Source organism: Spermophilus citellus, assembly GCF_964194105.1.
Source record: "Spermophilus citellus genome assembly, chromosome: 9".
Taxonomy (NCBI): Eukaryota; Metazoa; Chordata; class Mammalia; order Rodentia; family Sciuridae; genus Spermophilus; species Spermophilus citellus.
Window position 1 is genome coordinate 51,906,797 of NC_138191.1, and position 26,328 is coordinate 51,933,124.

General features: G+C 39.9%; 1 protein-coding gene across 1 annotated transcript in view; it reads right to left on the minus strand.

Annotated features, from left to right (window-relative positions):
• The window catches only part of AGL (amylo-alpha-1,6-glucosidase and 4-alpha-glucanotransferase), a 117,155-nt gene extending 97,304 nt beyond the window's left edge, over nt 1–19,851 (minus strand). The window contains exon 1 of the mRNA XM_081306144.1: nt 19,566–19,851. The gene's annotated coding sequence lies outside the window, so the exon portion shown is untranslated. The remainder of the gene's footprint in view (nt 1–19,565) is intronic.
• Nucleotides 19,852–26,328: the final 6,477 nt, after the last annotated feature.

Sequence of the window (26,328 nt, forward strand, 5' to 3'; positions counted from 1 at the left end):
CCTTTTTTAATTATTTTAATTATTTTTTTTTTAATTTTTAAGACAGGGTCTCTTAAAATTGCATTAGGACCTCACTAAATTGCTGAGACTGGCTTCGAACTTGCAATCCTCCTGCTTCAGTCTCCCAGCCTCCCAAATCGCTGAGATTACAAGTGTACACCACCACACCTGGCTATATTTTTGTATCTTAGTCATAAATCTTATGTTATTTTATTTTTTTAAAAAATAGTTTTTAGTTGTAGATGGACACAATGCTTTTATTTATTTTTCTTTCTGTGGTGTTAAGGATTGAACCCAAGACCTCACACATGCTAGGCAAGCACCCTACCACTGAGCCACAAACCCAGCCCTTATGTTATTTTTTAAACAAATTTTTAAATTTGTTCTACTTAGTTAAAGAGTCTTAGGTTATTTTGATTCTACAACTCTGAACCAATTAAGGAAAAAAAATATTTGAGACAGAACTTTGATATGTTGCCCAGGCTGGTGGCAAACTCTGGGCTCCTGTTTGTCTCCCAAATGCTGGAATTATAAGCACATACAGGCATGGGGAAAAAATATTGGACATGTTCTCTTCTCTGTTTTATAGTTTTGTTTTCCATCTTTGTTATAAAAGGGAAAACCTCATGGAACATGCTGCCATGTACAAACTCAGGTATTTATGTACATACTGTTTTTGCTTATGTCTCTAAGTCATATTTAGAAATACTCACTGTAAGATAAGCTTAAAGCATTTTGGTTTTTAAGTGTCAACAACATTATGGTTTGTTTCTAAGAGCCCTCTTCATTTTGAAACCATATCCTCTGTTTCTTCATTTTCTCTAAAAACCACACAGATGATGAAATAAAGAGAAGTCTGCTAGGAGATGCTTACAATGAGCTAGTCTAAATGCTATTTATTGAATAATAAATGCAAAGCAGTGGCACTGTCTGCAAGTAACTCTGTGAGCTAATTCTTGTCTACCGGAACTGATGGGCCATGTGGGAACAGGAATCATTCTCCAACCAGTGGGAGGAGCCCCAGCTGAACTGTTATGGTTTGGATCTGGAATGTCTACCAAAGTCTATTGTTCAGAGGTGGGGCTTTTTTGGAAATGATTGGATCATGGGGGTTCTGGCCTCAATAGTTGATTAATCCATTAATTCAATGACTCCTGGGAGGTAGGAACTAGTTGGAGGGAGCAGGTCACTGGAGTCATGCCCTTCAAGGATATATCTTCTCCCTAGCCCCTTCCTCTCATTATTCCTCTCTCATGTGGAACTACAATTTTCTATGGTTCCCACTATCCTCAGGTGCTAAACATCTAGCTTTCAGTCACCTTCTCTAGCTAGCACAAAATCTCAACCTAATGTTAATGTTCAAGTTGTCTGAATATCTCTTCTGATGATGTTGCTATCATGCTTATCCACCAACACTATATGTTTGTGGGGTTCTTTCCTTGAATACTAGACTGAGTGTCTGTTGGATGGTCCTGGCCTCTACATATCTTTTTATGGGTAAAAAGAATCAAAGGACTTGTTATATTTGTTGTTGCTGATACATTAAAAGTTACCTATTTCTTAAGCCTTACAATGTAATATTGTGAAACTTATCCCGAGCATTGATGAACCTCAGATGATGACCATAGAGACTCATCTTGCACAACACACCTATTGATGATAATCAAAACTTTGTGTACCTGGAGTACTCTGTCATTAATTAGCTTTGAGACATTTCATATAAGTGCTATATCTCAGTGTGTATTACTTGTAACTTGGTTTGACATTCATATTTTGTGTTGGATAAAATATCCTCCATGTATGTCTGTTAACTTGTGCATTTTCCTCCCAATCCATCTGTTACTCTATTCACATCACTTCTTGTCCAGCTAAAATTCCATGATATATTTTTCTTTTCTTTTTATTATTTGGTACCAAGGACCAAACCCAGGAGTGATTAACCACTGAGCCACAGCCCTGGTCCTTTTTTTTATTTTGAGACAAGATCTTGCTAAATTGCTGAGGGTCTCGCTAAGTTGCTGAAGTTGGCCTTGAACTTGTGATCCTCCTGCCTCAGCCTCCTGAGTCACTAGGATTATAGACATGTGCTGCTGTGTCCAGCCTGTCTGATGTATTTTTCAAAAATGCTTTTGCCAGGACCCTAAACTCCCTTCCAATTCTGTCTGTTTTATGTGGCATCTTCTAAGGACTGCAACTGTAAATAATAAACTGTGCCATGAGCAAACAAGCACTTCTGGAGAGAGAGCCTCCATAGGGCATATCGATTTCACAAAACAATACTTAAAACAATAGATGTCAATAGCATGTAGGAATCCTGTAATGATTTTCAGTCAATAATATTTATTTCAAGCCTCCTCAAATTTTCCTCTTATTCCCTGTGATTCTCAGAAGATGGTCTTGACTGTTCCAGAGGAAAGTAGAAGCCATTAAATGGGAACTCAATCACCAGTCCTGTTTGCACAAAAAGATGGGGACAAACACAAACTTCACAAATCAGCTCAGTGCTTTATTCAGGAACAAAGTTTCACACAGGAGAAGGGGGTGCAGAGAAGAAAGGAGGCATGGTGGGAACCACTTTCCTGGTGGAAAATGAGCCCCCTACCAAAGAAAGGGCTTGGGGTTATATAGGTTATTCTGAGAGGTAATCTAGTGAACATATCAATTTTCTTTGGGCACCCAGGAATTTCGAGTTTGTTCTACCAATCAGTGAAGGGATCAGTTTTAGTGCTTAGGAATTTGGGGTCTGTTTTACGCAGTGAAATGGGAGGGAGTCTAGGGTCAGTGATCAGTTTCTGGGATTTATCTTATTGGACCTGATGGAGGGCCTGGGGTCAGTGGTTGGTACCTAGAAAGGATTTGTTTACAGAAGGATTAATGCTTTGGCCTCTTCCCAGAGACTACCTTTCCAGGTTTGATGGACACTTCTTCCCCAGGGTTTGTTTTATCATTGAATGTATTGGGAAAGGATCAATGCTCTCAATTTATGGCTTTCCTTCTCACTCCCCCTTTCCCCAGGACTCACTACTTTTGGGTTTGTCATTTTCCATATCTAATAAGTCCCATTTCCAAAACACAACCTTAACTGCATCTCTATCCACTGTTCTATTTTCCTTCTTTTACCCTAGAGGTGTAACTATTTCTCTTAAGGCCAAATATTCCTCTTTTATTTTTTTCTGCTTCTGCCTTCTCAGCAATCTTAAATTATAGATGGTCTTTTCTCTAATCTGAATGCTCAAACTCTTTTTCAATTAGAGCTTTTAAAAACAGGCTCAAATTTTCCCCAATTAAGACAAAGAACTGGAAAGAGAAAGAAAATTCTCATTTGAGTCCCTCATTCCTTTCTAGCTACTGTCCTACTTCTTCCTATTTTCAGAGAAAAAAAAATTCAAAGGTGTGTCTATATATCTACTGTTTCTATTTCTCCCCCTAGTCATTTCTTTAAAAAAAATGATTTAAAATTTTTATTTTTTGACTCCTGATCCAACGTGGCAGCAGGCACGGAGAGATCAAGTCTCTGACCTCTTCAGCTGTGCGGGCATAGGGAGTCGTAAACCATCTAAATGCTGTTTGCTCAGGATCACTAGGCAATGCTGAGCTGACGTGGATCTGGGGCAAACAGTCTGGGCCTCTCAGAACACACACGGAGCCCGGAACTGCTGAATTCAAGCTACCGTTCGCCTTCGTCTCACAGACAAACCGCAGAGACTCAGCACTAAACGAACCCGCTGAAACAACTGGTCAGCCCTTCTGAACCTGCAGAGGTTAATACCAACTGAGCCTTCATAGGCAGTGGCCACAGAATTGAGACGGGGCTTGGGAGAGCCAGTCAGGACCTACACGTTGCATTGGTCACATGGCAAAGGGAATGAACTGTTGCCATTTGCATGGGATACCACCATGGCAGAGAACTGATGTCACCAGAATGCAGCGGAGGAGATAACTTCATTGAAACTGGCGGCGACAGGTGTGTAACCCCCTAGCCCTCCCTCTCCACACAGCGGGGAAACCTTAAGGGCCCCTCCCAGCTCTCCCGTGAGCACGATAGTCAGACCAAGGGAATCAGGAGTGGCGCGGGACCTGCAGCGCGGAACCCCCGGCTACTGCTCCCACCAGTGCTGACAACTGAGGTCTCTTGCACCAGCTACCGGGGGTGTGACTACTGGAGGGCAAGCAAAATTCACTGAGGGTTCTCAGCCCCAAGCCCCACAAACGTAGGGTCTGAGGGAATGGCAAACAGGGAGAGTGTGCCCAGTCGTTCAAGAAAATAGGGCTCCCGGGAACAGCAGAACTTGCGTGTAGCCAGTATTGTGGTGAGCGTCACCGGTGAGTGGGGCCTGGCTTGAGGAAAAGTGGGGAAGTGACTATACACAAGAAAAGGCCCTAGGCACTCAGGACTGGAGACCCACCCAGTCTGGGAGGAGCTGCTGCACAGTGATTGGTTCCCGCGTATTGAGAGGAGAAGCTTGGCCCCGTGGGCACAGCTCAACCTACTGGAAGAGAAGTTAATCAAACACTAAGACTGCATTTATTTATTAATTTTTTATTATTATTTGGGTTTTTTTCATTTCCATTTTTTATTTTTAAATTTTTTTAATTTTTTTAATTATTTTTTTTAATTTTAATTTTAATTTTTTTGATTTTTTTAAATTTTTTTTTCTTTTTTTATTTTCTATTTTTTTCTTTTGTCTTTTCATTTCTTTTCAATTTCCTTATTCCCCCTTCCTTGAATTCTACCTGCTTACTCTCATTCTCTTTAGACACTTCTTCCCTTCCCTTCTAATACCTTTCCTCCCAAGCATCAAATAAATTTATAGGAGTAAACAGTAACTCAACAGTCAAACAGAACAAGAAGTAACATGAGCAGCATGAAAAAGCAAGGAATAAAAGGAGTACAAACAATGCGGGACAGCCTAATTATTCAGGAGGACCTAGAGGCATCAGAAAAAATGGTCATATAAAGAACTCAAGGAATACCTTAGACAGATGGAATGGAACCTTAAAGAAGAATTGAGATAGCAAATTCAAACAGTGAAAGAACAAATTGAAAATGAATTACATAAACAAATAAAAGAAGCAAATAAGCATCTTTATCAGGAGATAGAAATTATAAAAAAAATCAAACAATGATTCTAGAAATGAAGGAAACTATAAACCAAATTAGAAACTCAAATGAGAGTATCACTAACAGAGTGGAGCAAGTAGAAGCCAGAACGTCAGATAATGAAGACAAAATATATCATCTTGAAAAGAGTCTAGCCAACTCAGAAAGGCTGGTAAAAAGTCACGAGAAAAACATCCAAGAGATATGGGATAACATAAAAAAACCAAACTTAAGAGTCATCGGGATAGAGGAAGGTATAGAGGTTCAAACCAAGGGAATGAGCAACCTGCTAAATGAAATAATTATAGAAAACTTTCCAGAAATAAAAAAGGAAATGGATATACAAATTGTAGATGCATACAGGACAGTGAGCATACAAAATAACAGTAGACCAACGCCAAGACACATTGTTATGAAGATATCCAATATACAGAACAAAGAGAAAGTATTAAAAGCTGCAAGATAAAGGAAGCAGATTACATTCAGGGGTAAACCAATAAGGTTAACAATGGATTTTTTATCATAGACGCTAAAAGCGAGAAGATCCTGGAACAACGTATTTCAAACACTGAAAGACAATAGATGCAAAGAATTTTGTATCCAGCAAAATTAAGCTTTGGATACGACAACAAAATAAAAATCTTTCATGATAAACAAAAGTTAAAAGAATTTGCAGCCAGAAAACCAGCATTGCAAAGCATATTGAGCAAAACACTACACGAGGAAGAAATGAAAAACAATAACCAAAACCAACAGTGGGAAGTACCTCAGTAAAGACAGAGGGCAGGGGGAAAGCTAATCATGGAGAAATAAACTAAATTTTAAAAAAATATATAAATAATCAAACATGGCTGGAAGTACAAGCCATATATAAATAGTAACTCTGAACGTTAATGGATTAAACTTTCCAATAAAGTGACATAGGCTGGTAACATAGATTTAAAAAACAAATCCAACAATATGCTGCCTCCAGGAGACACATCTGATTGGAAAAGACATACACAGGCTGAAGGTGAAAGGTTGGGAAAAAAATATACCACACACAGGGTCCTTGTAAGCAAGCAGGGGTGGCCATCCTCATATCGAATAAAATCAACTTCAAGACTAAGTTAATTAAAAGGGATAAGGAAGGACATTATATACTGTTAAAAGGAACCATTCACCAAAAAGACATAAAAATTATCAATATTTATGCACCAAATAATGGTGAAGCAATGTTCATAAAAACTCTCCTCAAGTTCAAGAATCAAATAGACCACAACACAATAATTATGGGTGACTTCAACACACCTCTATCACCATTGGACAGATCCTCCAAACAAAAGTTGAATAAAGAAACTATAGAACTCAATATCACAATCAATAACCTAGACTTAACTAACATATATAGAATATATCAACCATCATCAAGTGGATATACTTTTTTCTCAGCAGCACATGGATCCTTCTCAAAAATAGACCATATATTATGCCATAGGGCAACCCTCAGTAAATATAAAGGGATGGAGATAATACCATGCATTTTATCTGATCATAATGGAATGAAACTGGAAATCAATGATAAAAGAAGGAAGGAAAAATCCTACATCACATGGAAAATGAACAATATGTTACTGAATGATCACTGGGTTACAGAAGACATAAAGGAGGAAATAAAAAAATTCTTAGAGACAAATGAAAATACAGACACAACATATCGGAATCTATGGGACACAATGAAAGCAGTTTTAAGAGGGAAATTCATTGCCTGGAGGTCATTCCTCAAAAAAAGGAAAAACCAACAAATAAATGAGCTCACACTTCATCTCAAAGCCCTAGAAAAGGAAGAGCAAAACAACAGCAAATGTAGCAGAAGGCAAGAATTAATTAAAATCAGAGCAGAAATCAACGAAATTGAAACAAAAGAAACTATTGAAAAAATTGACAAAACTAAAAGTTGGTTCTTCAAAAAAATAAATAAGATTGACAGACCCTTAGCCATGCTAATGAAGAGAAGAAGAGAGAGAACTCAAATCACTAACATATGGGATGAAAAAGGCAATATCACAACAGATACTACAGAAATACAGAAGATAATTAGGAATTATTTTGAAAACCTATATTCCAATAAAATAGAAGACAGTGAAGACATCAATAAATTTCTTAAGTCATATGATTTGCCCAGACTGAGACAGGAGGATACACACAATTTGAAAAGACCTGCTGAGGGCCATTACCAAGTAGAAATGACGCATCAAAATTTCCTTGCTAGCGTACCCCATGTTAATGATTTCGCTGTTGACATTGCATGTAAGGTGACCTTGCTCAAAGACCAAGGCGGATCCGGGTTTAGAGCTGATCAGGTTTGAGGAAGTATCCCGGTCCTTGGGTTTAGGGCGTTCCCAGTTTAAGACCTTGGGTTTTAGGGAAGTTCATGTTGAGGATTATTGCTGCTGGAAATAGGGCGTTCCTGCTACCTGAGCTCCCTTGGAGTTCTCGTGAGATTCAGAGAGCATTTTGGGAAAAAAGCCTCGTGGAGGAGGTGAATTGGGTGGCAGAAGAACTGGGATTGCCCCAGAACGTGTGTGGAGGCCGGTGTGAGTTCGGGAATAAAGATTTGCTGTTTGAATCTACAAAGCTGTGTGGTGGCTCGTGATTCTGTGCCCAGCCAAGACTGCGGCAAAGACCAATATCAATGGATGAAATAGAAGAAGCAATCAAAAGACTACCAACCAAGAAAAGCCCAGGACCGGATGGGTATACAGCGGAGTTTCACAAAACCTTTAAAGAAGAATTAATACCAATACTTGTCAAGTTCTTTCAGGAAATAGAAAAAGAGGGAGCTCTTCTAAATTTATTCTATAAGGCCAATATCACCCTGATTCTGAAACCAGACAAAGACACCTCAAAGAAAGAAAACTACAGACCAATATCTCTAATGAACCTAGATGCAGAAATCCTCAATAAAATTCTGGTGAATCGAATACAAAAACACATCAAAAAAATTGTGCACCATGATCAAGTAGGATTCATCCCTGGGATGCAAGGATGGTTCAATATATGGAAATCAATAAATGTTATTCACCACATCAATAGACTTAAAGATAAGAACCATGTGATCATCTCGATAGACGCAGAAAAAGCATTCGACAAAGTAGAGCATCCCTTTATGTTCAAAACATTAGAAAAACTAGGGATAACAGGAACATACCTCAATATTGTAAAAGCTATCTATGCTAAGACTCAGGCTATCATCATTCTGAATGGAGAAAAATTGAAGGCATTCCCTCTAAAATCTGGAACAAGACAGGGATGCCCTCTATCACCACTTTTATTCAATTTATTTCTCAAAACACTGGCCAGAGCAATTAGACAGACGAAAGAAATTAAAGGCATAAAAATAGGAAAAGAAGAACTTAAATTATCGCTATTTGCAGAAGACATGATTCTATACCTAGAAGACCCAAAAGGGTCTACAAAAAAACTACTAGAACTAATAAATGAATTCAGCAAAGTGACAGGATATAAAATCAACACGCATAAATCAAAGGCATTTCTGTATATCAGCGACAAAACTTCTGAAATGGAAATGAGGAAAAACACCCCATTCACAATATCCTCAAAAAAAAAAAAAATACTTCGGAATCAACCTAACAAAAGAGGTGAAAGATTTATACAATAAAAACTACAGAACCCTAAAGAGAGAAAGAGAAGAAGATCTTAGAAGATAGAAAAATATACCCTGTTCATGGATAGGCAGAACTAACATCATCAAAATGGCGATATTACCAAAAGTTCTCTATAGGTTTAATGCAATGCCAATCAAAATCCCAATGGCATTTCTTGTAGAAATAGATAAAGCAATCATGAAATTCATATGGAAAAATAAAAGACCCAGAATAGCAAAAGCAGCTCTAAGCAGGAAGTGTGAATCAGGCGGCATAGTGATACCAGATTTCAAACTATACTACAGAGCAATAGTAACAAAAGCAGCATGGTACTGGTACCAAAACAGGCGGGTGGACCAATGGTACAGAATAGAGGACACAGAGACTAATCCACAAAATTACAACTATCTTATATTTGATAAAGGGGCTAAAAGCATGCAATGGAGGAAGGATATAATCTTCTACAAATGGTGCTGGGAAAACTGGAAATCCATATGCAACAAAATGAAACTGAATCCCCTCCTCTTGCCATGCACAAAAGTTAACTCAAAATGGATCAAGGAGCTTGATATCAAACCAGAGACTCTGCGTCTGATAGAAGAAAAAGTTGGCTCTGATCTACAGATTGTGGGGTCGGGCTCCAAATTCCTTAATAGGACACCTATAGCACAAGAGGTAATAACAAGAATCAACAAATGGGACTTACTTAAACTAAAAAGTTTTTTTCTCAGCAAGAGAAACAATAAGAGAGGTAAATAGGGAGCCTACATCCTGGGAACAAATTTTTACTCCTCACACTTCAGATAGAGCCCTAATATCCAGAGTATACAAAGAACTCAAAAAATTAAACAATAAAATAACAAATAACCCAATCAACAAATGGGCCAAGGACCTGAACAGACACTTCCCAGAGGAGGACATACAATCAATCAACAAGTACATGAAAAAAATACTCACCATCTCTAGCAGTCAGAGAAATGCAAATCAAAACCACCCTAAGATACCATCTCACTCCAGTAAGATTGGCAGCCATTATGAAGTCAAACAACAACAAGTGCTGGCGAGGATGTGGGGGAAAGGGTACTCTTGTACATTGCTGGTGGGACTGCAAATTGGTATGGCCAATTTGGAAAGCAGTATGGAGATTCCTGGGAAAGCTGGGAATGGAACCACCATTTGACCCAGCTATTGCCCTTCTTGGACTATTCTCTGAAGACCTTAAAAGAGCATGCTACAGGGATACTGCCACATCGATGTTCATACCAGCACAATTCACAATAGCTAGACTGTGGAACCAACCCAGATGCCCTTCAATAGATGAATGGATAAAAAAAAATGTGGCATTCATACACAATGGAGTATTATGCAGCACTAAAAAATGACAAAACCTTGGAATTTGCAGGGAAAAGGATGGCATTAGAGCAGATTATGCTAAGTGAAGCTAGCCAATCCCTAAAAAACAAATGCCAAATGTCTTCTTTTATATAATGAGAGCAACTAAGAACAGAGCATGGAGGAAGAGCAGGAGGAAAAGATTAACTTTAAACAGAGACATGAGGTGGTAGGGAAAGGGAGAGAAAAGGGAAATTGCATGGAAATGGAAGGAGACCTCATTGTTATACAAAATTACATATAAGAGGTTGTGAGGGGAATGGGAAAAAAAACAAGGAGAGAAATGAATTACAGTATATGGGGTAGAGAGAGAGAAGATGGGAGGGGCGGGGAGGGGGGATAGTAGAGGATAGGAAAGGTATCAGAATACAACAGTTACTAATATGGCATTATGTAAAAATGTGGATGTGTAACTGATGTGATTCTGCAATCTGTATTTGGGGTAAAAATGGGAGTTCATAACGCACTTGAATCTAATGTATGAAATATGATATGTCAAGAGCTTTGTAATGTTTTGAACAACCAATGTAAATAAATAAATAAATATAAAAAATTAAATAAAATTTTTTTTTAATTTTTTTTCCTTTTTAACTCTTCCCCCTACATCTTTTTTTGGTGTATTATAGTTATACATAATGGAGGGATTTGTCCCCCTATGAGTTTCTGAATCCTCTCTAATCTAACCTCTGCCTTCCTGGTTCTGTCTCTACCTTTGAGTTTTTTTACCTGCTGCACTATTGGCATTTTAGGTTAGCTAAAGAAATTAGTTAACTTAAAATGCCAGGGCTGGGGATGTGGCTCAAGCAGTAGCGCGCTCGCCTGGCATGCGTGCGGCCCGGGTTCGATCCTCAGCACCACATACCAACAAAGATATTGTGTCCGCCGAGAACTAAAAAAATAAATAAATATTTAAAATTCTCCCTCCCTCCCTCCCTCCCTCCTTCTCCCTCCCCCCCCCTCTCTCTCTCCCCCCTCTCTCACTCTCTCTTAAAAAATAAATAAATAAATAAATAAATAACTTAAAATGCCAACAGTGCAATGTAAGCAGTATGTGAGTAGCTAGTATAATACACACACGTGTGTGTGTGTGTGCATGTGTGTGTGTGTGTGTATTTTTTTTTTATATTTATTTTTTAGTATTTGGCGGACACCAACATCTTTGTATGTGGTGCTGAGGATCGAACCTGGGCCGCACGCATGCCAGGCGAGCGCGCTACCGCTTGAGCCACATCTCCAGCCCTATTTTATTTTTTTTTCTTTTTGATTGAGGACTATATTGTGCTTTAGGATACTTAGATGCCAGTAGAAGTCTACTGCTCCAGTAGCCTATCCCTGCCCTTCTGACATTGCCAAATGATCACTGTGGGGCAAAATCTCCCCCAACTGAAAACCACTGCTCTGTCTCCTCAGCCTCCGCTGAGGTCACTGGTGATTTCTACAGTGTTAAATCCCATTTTCCATCTTACTTTATGCCTCCTGTCATCTGACATTGCTAACGTCTCCCTTCTTGTCTCCAATTGACTTAATGTTCTCTTAAGTTTCCTCTTCTTGGATAGTTTTCTTTCTCTCTTAAAATTCTCCTTTGCAGGTTCATCCTCTGCCAATTGACATTGAAATGTTGGAATTCTCTTCTAATTATTCTTTTTCTGGTAAGGCTTTAGCTTTCATCTTGATACTTCTGCTTCCAAACATGATGAACTGGCTCCAAAATGGTGAACAGACAAACTCTTCCCAACAATAGCAACAACAACAAAAAAAATAAAAACAATAGTTTATACATATCTTGTGAGCCTTTATATCCATTTCATAACCTTACTCTTCTCTCTCTCTCTCTCTCTCTCTCTCTCTCTCTCTCTCTCTCTCTGTAGTGGTGGTGGTGCTGGGGATGTAACCCAGGGCCTCATACATGCTAGGCAAGTGCTGTACTATTGAACTACTAAGCTATAACACCAACTCAACCTTCTCTTGTAGAAAGAGAGAGAAAAAAATGTGTGGCTAATCTACATTTTAAAGTGGAAAATTAATTATTAATCAGAAAAATACAGATTAAAACAATATTTCTTAAACTGTCTTTAGAAGGGAGGACCTGCATGATCTGCCTCAGCCCTCCTCTGCCTACCCTCCAGAGGCTCACTCATCAACTCTACCATCCTCCTGCTCCTGGCAGCTAGCCTTGGTCCAGGCCTTAGCCCACCAAGCTCCACCACAAACCTTCTCTACCTATTGGCCCCTCCTAAGAATGCTCCTCTCACCCTTGCCTACCTAACTCATCCTTCAGCTACCCATTCAGGGAAGATTTCTTTGACCTTTTCCTATTGTGGAGGTGTTTCAAGGCTTGGTACAGCTCCTTAATACTATGCGGCGCAGTAAGGGTTTTATTTGTGTGAATCATGAGGTGGTGAAGCAGAGTGGATTGATTAAGTTCAGGGATTTGGAGCCAAGGTTGCTTGGCTTAGACTCCTGGCTCTTAACTTCTTGATGCTTCAATTTCCTCATCTTTAAAATGGGGCTTGTATTTTCTCTGATATAAGATGACTGACTCATAGTGGGGTAGGGAGGGGGAGCATGGGAGGAATAGAGGAACTCTAGATAGGGCAGATGGGTGGGAGGGGAAGGGAGGGGGTTAGCAATGATGGTGGAATGTGATGGACATCATTATCCAAAGTACATGCATGCAAACATGAATTGGTGTGAACATACTTTATATACAGAGATATGAAAAATTGTGCTTTATATGTGTAAAAAGAATTGTAGTGCATTCTGCTATCATGTATCTAAAAAATAAAATCAATTTAAAAAATAAAATGGGGGGCTGGGGATGTGGCTCAAGCGGTAGCGCGCTCACCTGGCATGCGTGCGGCCCGGGTTCGATCCTCAGCACCACATACCAACAAAGATGTTGTGTCCGCTGAGAACTAAAAAATAATAAATATTTAAAAATTATCTTTCTCTCTCTCTCTCTCTCTCTCTCTCTCTCTCTCTCTCTCTCTCTCTCTCTCTCTCCTCTTTCACTCTCTCTTTAAAAAATAAAATAAATAAAAAATAAAATGGGGGTTGTAGTAGGACAGTCTACCTTAAAGGGTTGTTTGTTGGGTTTGTTGCAAGTCTTACATGAGTAAGTATGTATGCAATGCTTAGAACAGTGCCTGGAGCATGGTAAGTACTGTATAAGTGCCAGATATATTTTAAGAGCAAGCACAGTAAGCACTATGTGAGTAACTCACTCAGGTGGGCGAGAAAGTGGTGCAGAAAGAACCTGGCAGAACTAGCTAAGGTGTTACGGTAGAAGTCTTGCCAATCAAAGGGCTGGAGGTGTCAAGTGCTTACCCCAGCAAGAGTCATTTCCTAAGTGCTAAGAAACTGGGAAAATCTGTAGTTAATTAAGCTGACTGATTGGATTCCTTTACTAATGGTAACCCACTGTGTAAGGCTGCAAACAGCAGTATCTTTAGTATATATGTGGCCTGTTGCTTGAATGGGTTGCCCTAAGGGACCTTGGAGACAGTGCTTTCCAGTGGGATGTTTGTGTCTCTGGTCTCATGCTGTCCCCAATCTAGGCTCCATACAGGTGTGTGGGGTGCCTTTGGGGAATCCCAGGGCATGGTGGCCAGGGTTCACATTAGCTAAGTCATCATGTACATCCACACCAAATTGTAGAACAAGGAACATGTGAACGAGACCCTATGGGGCCAAGTTCAAGTTCCACAGCCACCAGAAGATCCACATTCTCAAAGAAGTGGGACTTTACCAAATTTAATGCTGATGAATTTGAAGGCATGGTGGCTGAGAAGTGGCTTGTTCCTGATGGCTGTGGGGTCAAATATATACCCATTTGTGGTACCATCAACAAGTGGTAGACCCTGAAGTTATGAGTGCTTCCATGGTATTGTCCCCTCCTTAACCACACTCACTAATAAATCCTGTATTATATCCAAACAAATAGACAGACACACACATACACACACACACACACACACACACACTCACAAGAAATGACATATCCGACTTAGCCAGTAATTACCAATAATAATGAAAAAACAGAAAGCTTTTCTAAATGAGCAATAGTAAAAAGAAAATGTATCATCCCTGCTGAAGAAAAATTCCTATCTTTTTAAATTTTTCTAATAGAGAATTATGTAAAAAGACATTGTCATTTGAAGAGATGATTTAAAATACCAAGACAAAAACTGTAGAAAAAGTATTATAGAAATTTTTATACTATTGCTTCATTATATTTTTTTTGAGTTATATGATGTTTGAGGAAATTATTATCCTTTTAAAATTGAAGTTGTTGAGATTTTTGTGCTCATATTAAATATTTACTTTCATGTCTATAATTTTTTATTCATAATGTTGTATTCATTTTAAAAAGTTTTATCTCAAGTTACACATGCTTCAGGTTGAACAAAACTTGAATAATCCCTGGGCTTAGTATTTTCTCCTTCTTTCTCTTTGTTTTTCTGCTTTTATCATAATTTCTTTTCATGGGCTGGGGTTGTAGCTCAGAGGCAAAGCACTTGCCTTGCACATGTAAGGCACTGAGTTTGATCCTCAGCACCACATAAAAATAAATAAACAAAATAAAGATAGTGTGTCCATCTATAACTAAGAAATTTTAAAAAAAATAATTTTTTTCATGATCTTAAAAATGGGACATACACTAATATGCCTGGGACATAAAGCAAAATATTGAACAAATATATGATTCAGTGTCTTAAACTTTAGAAAACAGCCTTATTAGGATTAATCCCTCCCTCCAGAAGTTAATATGCTGTTTTAGTTAGCAGATGCAACATATATTATCATTTTAAATCATAGTAAGAAAATTGGAGTCTACCCATATAATTCTCAGTTGCTGGTACTATTCACATTGCCCATGATTCTTTTTAAAAACACTTCATTATGACCTAAAATTAGAATTTCTCCAAAACATGCAGTCCATTTTTGGTCAAGAGAAAAATACAAAAATCTACAATTTCTAATTCAGTAGATTATTTTTGTACTAATTTCACCTATTTTATGCTACCATGAGATTTTTCTAAAAGAGAAACAATCAAGTCAATAGACATTTGGTTAGTATAAATAAAACCTTTCTAGTATATTTCACAGAAACTCTGAAAATGAGAGGTTTGAGTGATGGAGTAATAAACACTTGTAAGTCAAGTGGTTTCTAATTCATTGCTTTTATTGAAATTTAAGTTGGAGCTAAGTAGTGTATCATCCAAGTGGATCATTAAAAATAATTTTTTAATTGATTAATATGTGATCATTGACATTTAATTTAGGGGGTTGAAAGAAATCTATGATATTCTGACAAAAATTCTCTTCTGTGTATATACATACAAGCAAGAACAAAGTTTTTTAGTATTAAAAATGTAAATGGGAAAGTAGGAATAGCTAAATCCTGATTCATTCTAAAAATAAAGTAATATTAACCCATGGACAAACTTTTCTACCATCTGAAGCTATTTTAAAAATTAAAAGGCTGGCTTTGAAAGTTTATAAAGGATACAAGCAAGAATATTTGGAGACAACTAATCTAGACAAGTAACTGTGGAAGGCTTTATAAATCAATTATGTAAACCCTTAGAGGAGAGTGGCCATCTATTTTTAACTGTCCTGTTGGCCGACTTAGGGAGACAGCTGTGTCAGAGGGATGGACGCTGCCTGTGGGGTGTGGAAGAACACTGTGTTGGCTCAGTTATTTTTAGTGGTGAAATTTTTTTTTCAATCCCTAATATTTACAAAAACATACCTTGGGTGAAGCCTGGGGTTTAATCCCCAGCACCAAAAATAGAATAAAATAAAATTAAAAATTTATGGCTTGGGGTAGAAGTAGCTCCCATGAGTGTTCCAGAATACAGAACATATATATTGAAAGCAAGTCTAGTCTGTTTCCCTCAAAGCTGTCTTTTTGTTTGTTAAGGAATCTTTGTGCATTTATCGTCAGTAATTTGGAACCAAGGAGAGTGATGGTGTTGGATCCAGATTGCCTTGATATTGCCTTATGGAAAAGTCACCCTGCCAAGGGTGCAGGCCCACCAGCAGGAACTGAACTTGAGGATGGATAGCCAATCTCACCTCCCAGGTTGCTCCTGGTGAAAAGGTGTCTGTACAAGCTCCAGCCTCACTGTTTCATTTCCAGTCCCCAATCACTTTCCCAGGGTTTGAATCTACTGGATCTCTCCAGAGGAGCAGGTTCAGTTTAGATTTTGGAGTCCAGTACTTTCTATTGCAGGAGTTCTGGATCCCTAAAGAGTAATCTTCAGTAACGAAATCTCTGAATTAATATGCAGCAACTTCTCCAGAATGGGTGTTTGCCCCCCAGGTGGGCTGGAATGGGGTGGATCCCATCAAACACTGCCTTCTAGATACAAAAAATATCAGTTTTCTTACTCTCTGCCCAGTTTTGGGGCTCAGTGCTGGACTTATGATTTTGAGATGAATTTATTTCAGCAAGTTCATTGACTTTCATTGTGACTCCTTAAATTCATACAATCTAAGTTTTCTAACTCTAAATCTCAGAACATTTCCTTCACAGTTCTCAAGTTTCCTTAAGCAAAATTTCCTTTCCTAAGAGGCTGACTTTGTTAAGATAATGATGAATTCTCAATTGTTCTTCAAAGTCAAGGCTATGTTAATCTTATCAAAGCATAACTAAGAAGTGCTTTTCTATTGAATTTGCACAGAAAAAAAACTAAGACTATATTTTCTTTTCTTTTACTTGGAGAACACAGGAAAACCAAAATAATGCTAACAGGAATAAAATTAAACTGTGTCAGGGCACTGCTTTATCCAAGTAAAACTAGAGCCACTGTGAGATGGGACTAAGGGACCTGAGTTCTGTCTGTGTATTTCACATTCCCCGTTTTTTATCTCCCCTTCCCCACACCATCATGTCCAACTTATGGCAAAGTTCCTTTTGAAATATCTGTAGAGTCATTTAAAAATATATCATATTTCCCAGCCCTCTTCCTGAAACAATCTTCATTGTATTCAGCAAACAACCTTGTGTGTGTGTGTGTGTGTGTGTGTGTGTGTGTGTGTATGTGTGTTACTGGTGATTGACCTCAGGGTGTCATATACACTAGGCCCCAGACCTTTTTGCAAATCTTACTTTGAGACCGTGTCTTGCGGGCTGGGGATGTGGCTCAAGCGGTAGCGCGCTCGCCTGGCATGCATGCCGCCCGGGTTCGATCCTCAGCACCACATACCAACAAAGATGTTGTGTCGGCCGAGAACTAAAAAATAAATATTAAAGATTCTCTCTCTCTCTCTCTCTCTCTCTCTCTCTCTCTCTCTCTCTCTCTCTCTCTCTCTAAAAAAAAAAAAAAGAGAGACCGTGTCTTGCTATGTTTCTCAGGCTGACCTCAAACTTGTGCCCTCCTGCCTCAACCTCCTAAGTCACATGTACCACTGTACCTGGCTCAAACTTATCCGTAAGTAATTATAGCATCTTTCCTGTCACCAGTTTGTTCCCAGAGACCGCTCTTCTAGAACCCTCTTTCTGCTGCTATACCAAGAACTGATTACTCTCTGGGCTGCTCCAGGGTTGGTATGGGAATTTCAACCTGGTTGGTTCCCCTGGGATAAATTCATGGAACCCAGATTGCAGGTGTAATAGGATGGTAAATGAGATTTTCCCTCTAGCTCCAGAATTAGGAGATAAAGTACACGTGTGAGGTTCAGGGACACTTGGTTCTCCATATTCTAAAGACAGCCACTAACTAGGCCTCATACCTATTTCCAGCAGTTGAGGGAGACTAGAAGTGTGGGATTTTTTTTTTCCAGAGACAAAATTAGTGAGGAGTGGAAGCTGCCTTGGGAAGAGTGCAGAACTGTCTTAAGCATGTTCACGTGTGTGTGGTTATGCATGCATTTACACCTATAAAGATGTCCTTGCTCCAAGAGAGCTGCTAGAAGGGACCCTCAAGCCTGCAAGGAGGAGAGGACATCATATTTCTCAGATGGAGGTCCATTCTGCAGGTATGGTGATGGAAGTTTGTGAAGATTTATCTTGTGCTAAACATGAGTATAGAAACTAGGGCCTATTTATAGTCCAGAGACTTCTGAGAGAGTCCCTCTGGTTTAGCCCAAGCCTATGGGGTTTATGGACACCCACATGGCGATGCATTTTTAACATCTACTGAAAGGTACTGTCCCTCAAGAAGCCACCATGAGCTACTCCATCCCACCCTGTCCTTGCTCTTCAAAGTGCTCTACTTCAACTTATAGTAAATACTTCCAGCTTTGTTTTCTAATTGTTTCCTATTATTTTTGGCCTCTTACTTTAATATCATAGAAGGTAGAAACCATTTCTTTTTGTCATTCTCCCACAAGGATGAGTGACAGGCTTGTCGTAATTGATCACTGAATAGTTATTATACCCAATATAAACTTAGAACTCAGAGTGAATATGGGATACCCATGGTGGTGAGAAGGGGTGGGGACTGGGGGGTGGGGGGTGGGAGGAGACAGGTAGTCAGCATAGATATTCAATGTTAGGGTCGGGAAGATGGGAGCTGATTATCAAAGAAAAGGAAATGGATTGCTAACACCTCAGATCCCACTTCCAACACAAGTGATTACCCACTGGGCTGCTCCTTCCTGCTCTTAAGCATGCAGTGAAGAAAGAGAGGTGGAAAAGGAGAGGAAACCTGGGATCTATAAGAGAGACAAGACCACCCCTCCCGCAGGTACCCAGCTCTGGGTCCTGACTTCTCTCTGGAGAAGTCTGCTACCTCTGTTCTCTTTCTTAAATAAAACATGGTTTCTATGTTTGCCTCATCGTTTCCCAGGTGTTTAATCTTCAAAACTGGGGGAATGAGGACCTGATCCCAGTTTTCAAGACCAGTATCCGTGGCAGTGATTTTAGTATATTCATTTATAACTACATAACCTAAAGGGAATTATGACTACCACTTGAAAACAAAACAAAACAAACAAAAAACAAAAACAAAACTCCCCCAAGGAATATTTTTTTACTTAGTTAAATAAATTATGACCAGATGCCTTTACTCAATATATTATAATTATTATAGGAAAATACTCTGAATTTTTTATTTTATAAGGCAGAAATTCTAACCTTATTCATATTAGTTATAACCAGTTAGAGGAAACTGGATGGTATTAGAATTATCATATAAAAGCCAAACACAGCAAGCTCAAGAAACACTTGACTGAATATTGTTTCTCTGTGCTTCTTCTTTAACAACTCCAATTCAACAAGTCATCAAGTTCTGCTGATTCTATGTCTAAAATGACTTGCAACAGTCTGGGCATCTCACGTTTGACTTGTCTGAAACCAAACCTTGACAAGCTCCCTAACATGATCTACTCCCCCCACATCTCCTTTGTCTCAGTCTGATCAGGCTATTAAAACAAAATGCCATAAACTAGGTGGCTTGTAAACAACAGAAACTTACTTCTTATAGTTCTGGAAGCTGGAAAGTTGGAGATCAAGGGGCCAGCAGATTTAGTGTCTGGTGAAGGCTCATTCCTGGTTCATAGATGGTGGATTTTCTCTGAGTCCTTATGTGGTGAAAAGGACAAAGCAGTTCTCTGGGGCTTCTTTTGTAGGCACTTATCCTCTTTGGGAAGTGATTCTTTCCCCTCGCGTTTTCCTCAGTGGTGTCAACTCTGAATCAGACTGGCTTTACACCAGACCAAATATGACATTGTTTTAGTTAGCGTAGCTCTGAAATGTTTGTCAATTAGTACTTGATAGAGGAAGTCTTCCTAAGTACCTATTTCATAAGGCCTTGTTCCCTCCCCTTCCCAGGACCCTTAGTTATGTTGTAGGAATGTGGGAGGAGTACAGGACTATTGTGGGTAATAGTTCAGAGGCAATAGGTAGGTGGAAAGACACTAGATACCTCCCTCTCTCCTTCCAAGGATCTAAGGAAAACATGGGTTGCCATGTAAGGAAGTAAACTTTCTCTTGGGTATCTTCAATTGTGCAAAACAATTGGAATTTCCTTGTGTCTGCTGCCACCACGTGGAAATTTACAGTTATTGAATTCAAATTTGTTTTTTCCTTATAATTTTGGTCCAAAGCCAAAATACAAAGAAGTTAAAGTTTGTTTCTGTGTCCTTCAGCCTCAGATTGTCCCCTAAGTTCCTCTAGGTTTCCTATGCTCTAAGACTTACAATATTTCACTATTAAATACTTTACTCATGGTGTCACATCCTAAAGTAGTACCAATGCTACACTGTGGATATCCCAGGAATAGAGTTCTTTTTTTTTTTTTTTTAAGAGAGATTAATATTTATTTATTTAGTTAGTTTTCAGCAGACCCAATATCTTTGTTTTGTATATGGTACTGAGGATCGAACCCGGGCCGCACGCATGCCAGGCGAGCGCGCTACCGCTTGAGCCACATCCCCAGCCCCAGGAATAGAGTTTTTAATAAGCCAGTTTAAAGCAAAAAAAAAACCAAAATGGTTCCAAATTATCCTGTCTTCTGGTATTTATATGTTTCAAAATCCCACCCACACTCAATGCAATAGGTTTCTAACCAACAGAGAATGGCAGAGGTGATCAGTTCCGTAATTACGTTGCATAGTATTTGTGACATTAGTATCACTGGTAGACTCTTAATTATCTTCTGGGCTCTCATGCATGAAGCTAGCAATCATGCTGTGGAGCACCAGAGAAAAGAAACTGAGGGGGCTACTGGCTGTCAGCCAGCAGGAAACAGAACCTTAGTCTAACAGGACACAGAGACTTGTATCCTGTTAACCACCACATGAACTTGGAAGCAGTTGAATTTTTGACAAGATCACAACCTGTGCTAACACCTTGACTACAGCCTCATGAGAGATGCTTAAGCAGTGCTCTCTGTTAAACCATGCCCAGAATATGTGAGATATTAAATGTATGATGTTTTCAATAGGTAAAATGTGAGGTAATTTGTTATGCAGCAACAGATAACTAACATACTGTTCTTTGGTTTTATTTATATCACTTCCTTAGTCACAGGGCTGCAATGTAAGTCACTGGAGTCTGTTCTTGGAAATAAATATTATTGACAAATAACACTTTGTTTGGAACTGTTTCTCCTCTCCCACCAAAGCTCTGGTACTGAATCAGCTTGCTGTGCACAATTATGTTAGGATAAGTTTTGTCAAGAGCAATGCTGTGGAGAACATGAATACATTTGGAACTTGGAATTGCTCAACAAGCATGGTTTGTCAATGGACTGCTCGCTTAGTAGTAGTACCCAGCTAACTTTTTAAATTGAGACTTCTGGACCCTCTTCAGACCTCAGATTTCCTATGGTCCCATAAATCAGCACTTAAACAAGCACAAGGTAAATCTCATGAACCTGAGAGCTGCTTTCTTTGAGTCTTTGTCCATAAGATCATACTGGTCTTCTCTCTAGACTGGAGGATGTTAAATTTCCATTTGCATCAGCATCACCTGGTGGACTCCACAAACAGATTACTAGATAAGAGTTTCTGACTCAATCCCGGGAGAGCTGATGCTACTGGTTGGTGGACTACAGTTTGAGAACCACTTTGCCAAACATTTTGAAATTGGCCCCTAAAAGTAGAGTAAAACCGTCTTTTATGAAGAAATAGAGCCTCTCAGAAAGAAAAATAAAATTATGTCATTTGCATGAAAATGGATGGAACTAGAGACCATTATGTTAACAAGGTCAAAGTTCATATATTTTCTCTCAGATGTGGAAGCTAGAGAAGAAAAAGGAAAAGAAAGGTGGGGGTGGGCAGGGATCTCATGAAAATCAAAGGGAGATCAGTAAAGGAAAGAGATAAATGTGGGAGGTGGGGAAGGAGGAAGGAAGTACTGGGAGTAATATTGGCCAAATTATATTGTTATATTATGTGCATATATGGATATGTAAAAACAAGCCCCAACATTATGTCCAACTATAATGCACCAATAAAAATATTGAAAAAAGAAATGCAGCCTCTTCTTTGGCTGAAAAGCTGTAGCCTAATATGCTCTACAGAGAACCATGATCTGTTTCAAGTTTATTTTTCCCTCTGGATTCATCAACTTTTCTTGTCAGTCAGGGTTGAGAGAAACAGCTTGGGTTGTTGCTTCCTTTGCCCTCCGAGGAGTCAAATTATTGGTAATTCAGATTGAGAATCTGTCCAGTACTGTGTTTTCAGTCTTGTGTCAAGATGTTAAAAGCTCAAAGAGGGGCACTTGAGCCACTGGGCTGTTATGCTCAAATTTGGGACCCCCAAAAGACCACCAGAGACCAAGATCGATGTAAGCAGCAAAGAGGTGTTTATTGCGAGCTAGCTCAGTCCTCCGCACTCACACAGCAACTGGTGATACTGAGAGGCCCCGAGCCCAGGGTTTGCAGCAGTTTTATACACTCTTTGGGGAAGGCAGGGACTTCACATACATCATAGCATCTCTTAGCAAATCATCACACACCACGGGAAAAATCATAAAACAACTCTAAAACATGATTAGCACAGTCACTGGCAGGAACAGTTGGGTAGGGGTGATTGGTTACTACAAGAGGGGGATTCATTTGAACTGATTGGTTTAAGCCAAGAGGGGTGTTCGTGCTGAACTACATGGTTTCCCAACTTGTTATCAACCACCATAAACTACTGGGAGGGCCATCTGGCATCCCAAGGATTTCCCTGTCTCATGCCGATTGGTGGCTGCTAGGGGGCTGCTATGGATCCCCACCTAGCCTGAGTGAGTCAGGGACACCTGGGGCAGCAGATCTCTCCTGTTATTTGTAGATAAACAACTCAGCAGGGTGGGAATGTGCTTAGGAGTGCTCTGTGGGTCTTTCCAAGGACAAAGGTCATGTTCCTTCCTTGGACAGGCTTTGCTCTGAGGTAGAGGCTGGATTTTCAGGGCCAGCAGAAAACAGTCCATCAGCTGTTCACCCTGAGAGATGACAGTCAGGAGTGACTGGCTCTGAAGCAATGGTCCCAAGCACCCAGGTAACTGTTGTGGTCCTTCTCAGTTCTACTCTTGGCTGATAGGAGGTAAGAACCTGGAGCAAGGGTGTCAGATAAGTGATGAAAGAAGGAGACAAAAGACTGGGCCAAGAACAGAGCATGGGAGGAAAGGGCCACAGATTCTGGCATGCAGAAACCAAACGAGATTTGGCAAAGTAGAATGTAGATTTGCCATGAAATAGGAAAATCAGATCATTAGGAGTCCAAGGCAAAACCAGGCAAAGTAAAACAGCAAGTACAAACTGTGAGGCTCCTATGGAAACATTCTGCCCTTAAGTTACATGAATCATGTGTGCTCATGTGGTTGGGCACTGTGTCATAGTCTTGTGACACTCAGTGATTCTGTTAGGAGTATACCATCCCGTCTTCAGGCAGACTGGCAGATCTGATTCCTGTGAAGTCACTCCCTCTTCTGCTTCCTCTTTTCCCTCATTCAAGTGCTCTTCACCATGCTTCCAAAGTTGGGGCCTGGATAGGTGGAGGTGGGAAACATGCAGTTCACAGGGGTCAAGTGCAATTCCTCCATCCCTGTTATCGTGTGTGTGTGTGTGTGTGTGTGTGTGTGTGTGTGTGCGCGTGTTGGGGGGGGTTGGTAAAGAATATATTTCTGTTTTATCATTCATTCATTCATACATACATACCTGCAACAGGTATTAAAATGCCTATTATGTCCTGAATGTTGCTGTCAATACAAAAAGTAAATGAAGGCCATATAAAATCACATAAAACCTTCTAACTTTTAGAGAATAATGGGAAAATAGAGCTAAAACAGTAAGTGCAGTAAAGAGTCACAGATAATAGGAGAGAGGGTGCACAGGATGTAGTGGGAGACGATAGAAGGTAGGGCTGATTCTACTGGGAGTGTCATGAAAGGCTTCACAGAAGAGCTAACTTTTGAATTGGATCCTGACTCATGGGATCAGTGGCATTCATTGTAGGGAGGCCATTGCAAGAGTTTGTACATATGGGGAGCTATAAGCAGTTTAATGCGACTGGTGTTTAGGTTACCCAAGGGTGGAGAGAGAAGTGGACCAAACCACTACAGATCGTGGCAAGACACATGCAAAAGTTGACCTTGGACTGAAGTTGGGACGCTCTTTCTTTTGGAACTAGATGTAGATTTAAGTAACTTTGTAGGTGTGGAGGTAGATGGTTGAAGGAGATAACCCCTAATGACATTAGTTTATGTAATTTGCTGAGAGGAGATCAGGTGTGAGTCTATGAATATGGATGTGTGTCATGGCGGGGTGTGTGTGGTTAGGGTGGATGGAGTAAGGGCCATGGATTCATAAAGACTTCTCTACATTTGCCTCCAGTTTCTTTCTTTCTTTCTTTCTTTCTTTCTTTCTTTCTTTCTTTCTTTCTTTCTTTTTCTTTCTTTCTTTCTTTCATTTCTGATAAGTTTGATCACCTCTGATCTCAGAATCCTTTTGCTTTAGAGCCTCCTAGAGGATGCCATAAGATCTGACAGAGTAAAAGAAAAAACAAGAAAGGAGTTCAGCCCTACTGCCAAAAGTGCAAAGGAGATGGGGAAAAAATGAGTAATGAATGGATGAAGAGAAGAAGAAAGTGTGAACCTGAAAACCTGGCTGAAATTAGTCCCTTTTATGTGAATGGAGTTGAGTAGAATCATAGAGCATCTCAAATCCTGAGGCTGAGAGAATAGGGAAGCAGATGGGTACAATGATTCATACACATCTTGGTTGTGCCAGGGAGACCGCTTATAAAACTATGAGTTAAAAACACAAGAATATAGTTGGCCTTGATGCTAAAGCAATGAGTGAGCACTCAGATAGGTTTTGATGAGACAACAGATACATAACTCCATGTTGGAACGTGTTGAAGGCATCACTGTTAAAAATAAAACAATATTGGTAGTGGCCATTGTTGAGTATTGCAGAGAGGGTGGAGAGTGCTTTTTCTTTCCTGTATAGGGTTCCTATAGGCCTCATAGTCCCAGCCTCAGATTGGCATCTTTGGGTTCTCACTCTCTCTGGTCTCCTGCTAGGAGCCACAAGCAAATAATATGATGCATGGCACCTTTGATTGTAAAGTGACGCCAGCTGAGATGATATGATTATGTTAAGATTTACATTCATATGGAAATTGGATTCCTGCTGTTTACCTTGGCCTGCTACGGGACTCATGTTACGGGACTGCTGGAGAGTTCCCATTGGTTGGGGAAGGATAGTAGGAGGGAATTCCGGGGGAGGTCCGGGGGCCCCGCCCCCCCGCCGGTTCCGGGGCCGCGCGGTTCCGGTAGATGTGCGCATGGGTGGACCAATTCTGGCTTGCCGGCGCCTACGGAGTATTGGCGGCTTTTTCAAAAATAAAGTTTTGTTCCTGCTTGAGTGGCTCGTGATTCTGTGCCCAGCCAAAACTGCGGCAATTGGTGGCCCGTGCGGGGAACACCTGAAACTTAGAGGTGAGTAAAATTGCTCGCCCCTGAGGGAAGGCGACGGAATGGGTGACCATTTCAAAAAACAATGTGTTCTTCTTTTGATTTATTTTGTTTTTATTTCAAGCTCCCTAGCCCTAGAATTTTCTCAGGTGAACTGGAAAAATGGTTGGCTCAAGGTTTGAAGTTATTCAGCCCTGAGAAAGAGAAAATTGATATAACCATTCTCTGCTCCATTTTTGTTTCATTCTGCTTCGGCTTTGTTTTATCCTATCTTATTGGGTTACGTTACCTTTATAGTAGATTAGAATCTAGAAAAAAAAAAAAAAAACGAAAAACTGTTAAGTAAATTGTTAGAGGTCCAAACTATGGTAGAAAAAACGCTAGGTCAAGCAAAAGAGAAGGTCTCTCAAGCTAGTCAGACAGAGGAAAATTTAATGAAAGAAAGCTTAGAGGAAAAACAGCCATCAGGTGGAGAATTACAACAGGAGGTTGCTACTAACTCCGTTCTATCACCAGAGGGCGTAATTCAACCAACAGCCCCATCTACCACCGAGCGGCCCTCAACTCCCGTAGTTGATGGACGGAATTCTGAGGCAGGACCCCAAAGATTAGCATGCCCTGTACTTGAGCAGGCAGTAGGGCAACGAATTCACCATGCTTTAGATTTCAAAACAGTAAAGCAATTAAAGGAGGCTGTAACAACCTATGGGCCGCAAGCTCCCTTGACGGTAAGCATGGTCGAATCTGTTACCAACTTGGACATGACACCAGCAGATTGGGCTAACATGTGTCAATCTGTGCTAAATGGAGGACAATATTTGTTATGGAAG